We start from the raw sequence: 10,000 nt of genomic DNA on the forward strand, positions 1-10,000 counted from the left end.
TACTGTTACTTATATTAAGTAATTTCAGGTCTGACCAATTGTATTGGACACCCAAAGGCCTCATCCTTAGGGAAGATATGTCTCCTGACCTCAGCCTTCCTTAGTTGCCTATGGTTTTTTTTTTGTTTAGGGGTGGGGCCCATGAGATTTCTCCTTTCCACAGTCATGTGCTTATTGGTGTGGTTCTTGTTCTGGTCATGTTTCAGCAGTCATATAGAAAGAGAGGTGGCAGTGATAATAGTCACTCTGAATAATGATTAGCCAGGAGTGTCCCTGAGAGAACGGATAAATCCCCCACCTATCAGAAGATGGCACACACCAAACACTGAAAAGTCTCTTCACAAAGACCATTGAAAGAAACCAGTCTAAAGTCGGAATATAGCCTCCCCTATTTTTCTTGATACTGGACCAGTTTAAAGCACTGAAGGTCTTAGCTCCTTACATCGTCCTTAGAAGAAGTGTGTATGCCTGTAGTGGCAAAGCAGCTTAATCCTGGTACCCAAGTCTCTGCAAGTAAACTTACTTTACTCCCCAGTAACATTTTTACTGGCTCGAGCTGTTTTGAATGAAAATTGGTGGGGATAATATAAAATAGATTATTAGGAGGTAAATAAGTAATGTTGATAGATAGAAGATAGATTAGCTAACAGAGGATAGATGCGTAGACAGAAGGCACAAAAGAGATGATAGATAGATAGATAGATAGATAGATAGATAGATAGATAGATAGATAGAACAGCTAGAACAAGTTTTCTGGGCAATATTTAACACAAGGATAAAACACAAAATGGTAGGCTCTTAATACTTCTGACTGAACCCCTGTCCTGATTCAAAAAGCAGAAGTACATAGCCTCTGATTCCCACACCAAGAAAAACCCCAGAAAAAATTGCTTAAAACTAGATGTGACAACGTGAGTGACTGTGTACTGAAGCCAGTTCTCAAATGAATGCACACCAGGTAGAAGCAGGTAGTATCCAGAGGAAGGAGAGACTTTGGCCTGCTACTTCAGTTCACAGCCTGGACTGCCTTTGGAAGACATCTCCCTCCATTGTTAGATTTTTTTTTTTTTTTTTTTTTGTCAAGCACTATATATTTGAAATAAGTAGAACTCATGGATCCTATTATCCAAAATATCAAGTGTGAAATTGAGGCAACTAGGCGGCCTTATGCTCTTTCCCAGCCTTCTGGAGCCCTGACGTGTCCCTAGTGACCGGACCCCCTATTTTCCATACGATAAAGTCCAAGCCCTTCACTACAGATCACTCGCCCATTTCCCTGAGCTACCCACCAGCAACCCTGGAGTCCGCCCTTAGTGCTTCCTAGTATCTGTGTCATTGTGACCCCTAGAATTCTCCAACATGGAGACTCATACTAACAGGAGCAAGAGAGGTTGTGTGAGAGCCACCAGAGACTCCAAGATAAACAAGGCACATGTGTGTGTGGGGGGGGGGGGAGTGTCATTAGTTCATATTTGAAAAACTGGTTCATATTTGGAATAAAACCAGCTCTCTTATAGGGTAGAATGCAGGCGTTGGACAAGGTTATTTTCAAAGTCCCACATAATTAAAAGGAAGTACAGAGCCCCTCTAGGCACCACTGCTGACTGTAGCTCAAGCAGTTTGCACCCATTCCCCTCTACCCTGGTTGAGACTTCAGTTAGATTCTGTGAAGCAGGGCTCCACATGGTGCTGCTCCCCGCTGCCCTCACTGAGAGGCACAAAGATTACCAACTAAATGACTTTGGACAAGTTGCTCGAGCTTCCTATGCCTTGATTTCCTTACCCATAAAATAGGACAATCACAGCACCCACATGCTGGGGTTGTCACTGAGAACAGTGGCTGGCAAATTGTAAAGTGCCCAGCATATACAACAACGATGCTATTCACATAATTGATAGATGTAGTTGTTCGGCTAGCCAGAACTAGAGTAGGAAATGATCCTTGCTATGGTCTCAGGACACTTCATGCATCTTGAATGCATAAGACGTGATTCTTAGCATAGTTGGCTTGCTTACTGTGATGCAGTCATCGGTCATAAAACTAACATGGACAGGATCCCTGCCCTTTGGGTAATACTAACAGTTGTTCTGCTTAGGGAATTCAAGAAAGCTGCCCAAATAGAATCCCCAGAGAAGAAGCCTGCCTCAGAAGAAAGATGACCCTTAGATAAACAACCATAAACAGATTTCAGTATCATCATTAGGGCAACAAATCACCCTTCAAAACCGCCAGCTGACAGCTCCACGATCCAGCACTGATGGGAAAGCAAACGCTGCCGGGGTGGAATAATTGTGGGAAATATGGCCGGATTAGATGTCACCCGTGAGCTTACATTCTATCGTAATTTAAACAGTCATTGGCTCTCCTGATCCCTCTTTATCCAGCTATGCAATACTTAACATTTTATGGCTACCCCCAGTTGCTCTTCCTCAGCCCTCCCTCCTGGACTAGGCTATTTGTTTAGATAAACTGGATTTCCTGGGTGTGATTTGCAGAAATGAGCCATGTGTATGACTGCCTTCCCACCAGGCTCCTGCTGGGTTTTAAAGCATTCTGCTTTGTTAGATGAGTTTCAGTGACGATTTGACTAGCAACTCAACTGCACCAGGAGAAAACCAGCCAGTTGTCGCTCGTGTGCTGGCTCAATCAGACAGAAGTAACTGAGTCCATTGCCACACTGCATAATGAGCCCTTTTCTGCAGCAAGCACAATAAAACACCACACAACAACCCTAGTATCTGAATGAGAGTCAGAGATGAGCTCCGGAGAGGGACCCAAACACAGGCCACACCCAGTAGTCCCGGGAAAGCACGCCACTTCCCCACAGCTATTCACAGCCCACTCTTCTAACTGGCTGGCTTTATCTATGAAATTCCACTTTCATATTTTCACACGGATGATTCTTCCTGAACGCTCTACCACTTTCTTTTGTGTTTTCCTCATCTGTTTGTGTGAGACAGCCGCACAAGAGAAAAACATGAGTCCTTATAAATTAATTCCACACTGTCTCATCTGTATCGTGAGCAAAAGAGAAGGTGGCCATTCTGTAATTTGCCTTGGGAAGTGTATCCATTGGTGGGACCCTTTCATGGCATCCGAGGGCAGCGGCAGAAAACATGGCTTGTGTTCTCTAGACCACAAAAGCCTATCTGTGGGGCAAGGGTTTTCCAAAAGATAAAATGTACCAAGCTAACACTGTGGATATTTGGCTTCTGTACTGGTTTCATTTCTCTTGCCAGGTGTGGTAGCTCAGTCCTATAGTCCCAGCACTCAGAAGACTGAGGCAGGAGTTTGAGGCCAGCCTGAGCTACATAGCAAATTACTGGCTAGCCCAGACTGTAGTGTGAGATCTTGTCTCAAAAAAAAACCCCAAATAATTAGATACATAAATATATTATTATGTGAATAATATATAAATATGAATAATTTAATATATATAAAGAAAAGTAATTAAATCTACATATAATTTGTTACATTAATAAATCATTGTGAGTGTTGGTGCATGCCTTTAATCCCAACACTCTGGAGGCAGAGGCAGGCAGATCTCTGAGTTTGAAGTCAGCCTGGTCTACCGAGTGAGTTCCAGGACAACCAGAGGAATCTTGTCTCAAAAGACCAATGAATAAATGATTGAATGTGTAAATTAGATAAAGTAGTATAAAGTGAATAGAGACCTCAAATTTATAGATATACACATACCTACAAAATAATCTTTTATTATTAATTTAATTATTCATTTACATCCCAAGTGCTACCCCCTTCTGGTCCCCCTCTCACTGAGACCCCATAGGGCCCCCATGCCCTATGCCCTTCTCCTCTGAGAGGAGGGCTCCTCTTTTGTATCCACCAACTGTCGCATCCTCTCTCACTGAGGCCAGACAAGGCAGCCCTGTTGGGAAACGGATAGACAGGGTCAGGCTACAGCTTTAGGGAGAACCTCTGCTCCAGTTGTTGGGGCCCGAAATAATCTTTAAGTCACAGAGACGGCGAAGCTCCGTGGGCACACTTCATAGTAGGCGGTGCTTCATATGATTGGTGCTTCGTCTGTGGGCGGTGCTTAGCTCTGGTTAGCCGCCCTTTGTAATCTCCTGCGATCTCTTTCCAAGTTGCATCTGGCGTTTGCATTCTGATTTTTGTTCTGTAATCAGGAAAATGATTATGTAAAGTACACCAAGTATTTTTTCAGCATTTCTTCACTTCTGCTTTTAGAACAACCACTCTGAAGAATTTCACTCAACCCAGTTTTCCAGTTCCCGAAGTAAATGGACCCATCCCACCTCCACTGCCATGGCCCACCAAACTCCTGTACCAAACCAATCCCCTGCCCCTGAAGGAAGATCCTCCCTACCGCATCTCTTCCAAAATTATGTGTGCACAGATAGGCTGGCTGAATTCCTACTTTGAAGGGCCAACAACTAGGAAACCCCAAAATCAGTCCTCAGATCCCCAGCAGATGTGTGTGCATCTGCGTGTGCGCAGGCGCGGGCTCAGGCGCTCACATATATAAATGTAGAGATTAGAGATCGAAGTTGAGCGTCTTCCTCAACCCTTCCCCAGTGAGAGACAGGAGCTCTCATTGAACCTGGAGCTCACCGATTTATCTGTTTCTGTCTTCCTGGTGTTATATTTCAGTGCCTCCACCATCGGCTTCAATGTTGCAGTTTGAAGTCAGGTCTTCTTGCTTGTGTGGCAAGCACTGGGCCATCTCCCCAGTCTCTCCTGCACCTTTTGATCCAGGCAGGACCACAACACTACTGTGCCTAGAGTTCCGTCACTCACTCAACCAACTACGGACAAAAATCATCCTGCATCAGACATCCCATTGTATGTTAAGTTTCGTCTTCCTCTTGTCCTTGCTGGACTTCAGGGAAATCAGTTCTCCGGCTCAAGGCTCCCATCTTTGTGCCAGCATCCTCAAATTGAGAACTTAATGGGCCTGACTGAGTCTGTAACCACTCAGCAACATAACAGGGAACCAAGTAAGGTGAAGGCTCCCCAGGGACAACGCAGCACCCCTGCCCTGGAAACAAGGCCGATAGCTAGCAACTAAGGAATTATTTTTTAAACAATGCATGGCTGAGGGGGGCTGGACTTGGCATTAGATTCTGTTTCACTGTAGATGCTGACAAACCAACAGGGTCTCCCAGTGTCGTTGCATTTCACAGATCCGGAGGCACTCCTCAACAGTTTGGTGGGGACCAGGTGAGGGCAATAAATCCCTTTGTGCTCGGATGTGGGCATCCCAGTGGGTGACCCTCCTGGCCTCTTAACATCGTGGTGATTTCAGAGAGCGGGAGGAAGAGTGGGAGATGCTTGAGAATATTTTTGGACGCCCAGAATTTTGAAACCGGCTCTGAGCAAATCCTCACAGTAAGCAAGTTCGAGAAGGAGATCAAGTCTGGACTCTGTCGGTTTCCCACTCAGTCCCAGCACCTAGTTTAAAAGCAAACAAACAAACAAAACTGAAACATTTTTTCCTGCAGACTGCAAGAAGGAGGTCCTAGGTGAGGCTTGCAGGACAGGGACCTGCAGAGGGGCACTGGAAAGTGAATGTCATGGAGCTGAGCCACCTTGAGTAACAAGTTACCGCGGCTTCAGTTCTGCCCATTAGAACCGCGTTAGCGAACACATGTTTGGCAAGAAATTAAATGAAGCAACCAGATGTGAGACAGCAGCATCCACATGTCCCCAAGCAATCACGCTCTAAATGTAGTGAAACAAAAGAAAAAACAAAACTTTGTGTCCACGTATCTGTTTTCATCTTAAGCTATCAGAGGCAAAGGGGCGGGGCCAATTGTGTTTCAGAGACTAAAGAGAACGGCTCAGGAGGGGGATTTGAGGGCTCAGGACCCAGAGGTGTCTCATCAAGAGAGAACGACTAAGGAAGCAGATTCACCAGGCCAGGGGGCCAAGGTCCTTTCAGGACTATCCACTTCCTAGATTCTAGAATACCTCTATTCCACCCCGGTCTGCAACTGGAATTCAGGGATTTTGTCACCAAGCTCGATGTCCTTGGGGCATCTTCGTCAGCTCCTTCCACAGCCACAAAAGGTTAGACAGCACTGAGCGAGCCAGGCTGAATTCTCTACAGAAGCACCAATGCTACAGGTGCCTCTGGTCCCCGTTGACATACGCAGATCTCATCCAACCCCACCCAAAGGTGGCGGGAAGTCTTCGGTGGCCCATATGACTATACGCTTAAGCTCTGAGGAAGGAAGACTACCTAGAAAGAACAGAACCAAGAAGGTGTGTGGTTTGTTCTGAAGCATAAAAAGAATGATCTGTGCACACAGGGGGGAAATGGCATTCAGTATACAAGGTCTGATTCACGCACAGCTATCGGAGCATAAAAGAACTTAACATTTGGGAGCAATTACCAATTACTCAGTATTACCAGAGGATAGAGCGCAAGGGGAATGGCTGATAAAAGTAAACAGAAACAATGATCAGACATCCTGAAGGACCTTATGCTTTCTTGAAAATAAATTTAATACTTTTCCTCAATGCTGTAGAAAATTCATATTTGACTTCAAGTAAAAACAGAAAAAGACCACCCTCAAGGGATTCAAATTCTAAGGATAGCGACAGGCTAGTTTATGATTGGGCTTCCATGTAACAAGTATCCCCCAACAGCAACACTGCCACAGCCACAACCAAGAAGATACTTTTTTATATTCTATACTATACTGGTAGTATAGTGTGACTTCTTCCATGCGTATGTACCCTTGTACTTTGTCCACACCCTGCCTACATTAACCCCCTCCCCTCCCCTCCTCCCTCGTCACACTGCTGCTTTAACCAGAGGTGGCTCCCTGTCACAGTTCTTAGTGTAGCCCTGGCATGGCTAAAGGGATTTCCATGGTTTAGATCAGCAGGGTCTGGAGAAGAGACTCATTTTCCTAAATGATTCTACCTCCATCCTTAAAAAAAAAATCAGCATACTGCTAGCATGGGTAGACAGGGCCTTAGCTCTAAAAGAGGGTAGCCTTCAAAGAGGCTTTAAGCAAAAAAGGTAACTTCCTAATATTTATTTATTTTATTTTTGCAAAACCCATCCTGGCTCAAGAGGGAAGGGCAGTTGTCATTACGGAAGGAAGGATTGAAGTAGTGAGGCTCCTGGAGAGTCTAGGGAGTACAGACCTGGAGGAGGGTGAGCCCCACTGTGGGGGACCCCCTTCAGAGGTGGGAGGAAGTGGGGGAGGGGCTGCAAAGCCTCCTCCAGTCCCCACTTTTTCAGATAGCTCAAGATATCTCAAGGGTGAACAGATCTGTCTTGCAAGGGCTTATTTGGTGTTGTTTGTTATTGGCAACCAAAAGTCAGGCTTATCTGAAGAACAGGGCAAGCATCCATTAGAGCCACAGTATTGGCCAACAGAGCATGGAACAACAAAATCAGAAAGTTTGTTGTACTCTAGAGTAATTAAAATGTAAGAATGGGGATCTCCAGAGTGCTGGGGTGAAAGGCATGCACCAACACCCACAATCATTTATATGCTCAAAGTTACGTGGATTAATAAACGCCACTACACACTATCCCATGGCAGAAACATAAGTCTGCCACACTGAGGATTCTTTTTTTTTTTTTTTTTTTTTTTTTTTTTTTCGAAACAGGGTTTCTCTGTGTATCCCTGGCTGTCCTGGAACTCACTTTGTAGACCAGGCTGGCCTCAAACTCAGAAATTCGCCTGCCTCTGCCTCTGCCTCTGCCTCTGCCTCTGCCTCTCTGCCTCTGCCTCTGCCTCTGCCTCTGCCTCTGCCTCTGCCTCTGCCTCTGCCTCTGCCTCTGCCTCTGCCTCTGCCTCTGCCTCTGCCTCTGCCTCTGCCTCTGCCTCTGCCTCTGCCTCTGCCTCTGCCTCTGCCTCTGCCTCTGCCTCTGCCTCCCGAGTGCTGGGACTAAAGGCGTGCGCCACCACGCCCAGCCACAGTGAGGAAGGATTCTTAAGAGGCACTGATGTCCTGCATGAGATAAAGTGAATGCCTATAACCTTTAGTATGAGATTAGTTTTTTCGTTTTGTTTTGTTGTTGTATGTGTGTGGATATTTTGCCTGCATGTATGTCTGTATGTTACATACATGCCTGGCAGCAGTGGGGTCAAAAGGGGGTATTAAATGCCATGAAACTGGAGTTGCAAATGGTTGTAAGGCGCCACATAAGTACTGGGAATCAAACCTTGGGTCCTCTGAAAGAACAGCCAATGCTCTATACCTCTTGAGACATCTCTCCAGCCCCAAGTGTGAAATTATTAAGTGCAGTTTAATCAGCCAAATATGTAGTAACAATGGCCACAATCTGGCAAACATTGTCATGTGCCCAGAGTCATACTGAATGGATAGTATGCAGATTCCTTACCAGTTATGACCCTGAAGATATCTGGAGTTACTTCTATTCTACAAGGGAAGAAACCTACAAGTTCAGAATCAGCAGTGACCTGAAACCTGAAGCTAATCCTGTCTCCTGTTAAAGGCTCTCTCCTACCCAGTATGCTCTACTGTACAAGAAAAAAAAGAGGCCCTGCCCACTGGAAATAGCTTGGGTGCTTCATGCTTACCAAAGGGATTGGTAACTCTTCACAAAATACTTCTGGAACTTGCAAATGGCCATGCTGTTTATTGAGTGCCATGGGAGAGCCCCTCTCCGTGTCTAATAAAATTAAGCTGCCCCTCAGAACACTTTCCTAGCTTTGACATCCTTCCGTTTCTCTCCTGGGAGCTGTATGGTGATGAGATCTTACTGTCATTTCTAAAAAGTTGGTGGAAAAAGAAAATAAGCCCCAGGAGTGTAGACCTAAATAGTGCCGCAGAGGATATGCTGTGCCCGGGAACATAAGCAGCTGGGTATCTAGGTGCATCATAAAATTTTATTGTGAAGTTTGTTATGGTTTCCCAAAGCATTCTGGGTATGTTCTCCTTGACAGTGTAGGTTTAACTTGGTTAAGATGAAGACATCAAAATCACCACAAGGTGCAGCTTACTGTACCGTTGATTCTCTCAAGGCCACTATGTCATTTGCTCAGGGAGGGAGACTTGCTGTGGGAAGGAAGGGATCCATACTATTAACATGAGAAGACAGCATGAGCTGGGGTCTCCCAAGTCTGTTGTGCCTGTCACATCTGAATCTCACCAACTCCAGCAGCGCCCACAGGGGGAAGCCTGCTTTGCTTCTGAACAGCATCACCCAGTTTTACCAAGCTAACAATTACATGTATCACCCAGTTCTAACATGCTAACTACATGTATCACCCAGTTCTAACATGCTAACTACATGTATCACCCAGTTCTAACATGCTAACTACATGTATCACCCAGTTCTAACATGCTAACTACATGTATCACCCAGTTCTAACATGCTAACAACTACACATGTGTGTTTGTGTTACAGAAAATGACCCTCTCACTCCGAGCAGCAAGGACCTCACTGGCAGCTCTGCTTAGGTACCACTCCTCTGAACAAAGCGTTGCCTTTTCCCTTAAAAAGCATGACATTTCCAGTCAGGTGCTTCTTCTAGATCCTGAAACACAGAAAATGTTTTGAGTGGCTCTTTCTCCCAAAGATGAAGAAAAATCATTACTGAGGCAGATGTGTGAAAACAAAATTGTGTTGTTCAGTAAAACTGATGTCTTTCAGGCGAGGGTCCCGTTGTTCCTGCAGCCATACAGGTGCGGTTATACAATTAAGTCTAGAATCTCACAATGAAAATGCTCTTGCAAGCTATTCAGTTTCATAATCCCTTCCCATGTGTGAATTCCCAGAGATGCTTTATAAAGTAGCTAACCAGTCTATACTTGAATAGCTCGGCCATCAGAAGCAGGAAACGCCAATCAATGGTAAGTGTTACGACATCTTGCTCTGAAAATGGTCGGGAAGGACTGGGTTGTGGAATACCAATGAGTTGGTCAAGACATTTGCTTTGCATCTTCTAGACAGTTAGAACCCATCAGCTCCCATTGTTATCATCTGGGAATCTTGATTGAGTTGGTTTTCTCTACCTGTTAAAGAAT

Source organism: Mus musculus, chromosome 1, assembly GCF_000001635.26.
Source record: "Mus musculus strain C57BL/6J chromosome 1, GRCm38.p6 C57BL/6J".
Lineage (NCBI taxonomy): Eukaryota > Metazoa > Chordata > Mammalia > Rodentia > Muridae > Mus > Mus musculus.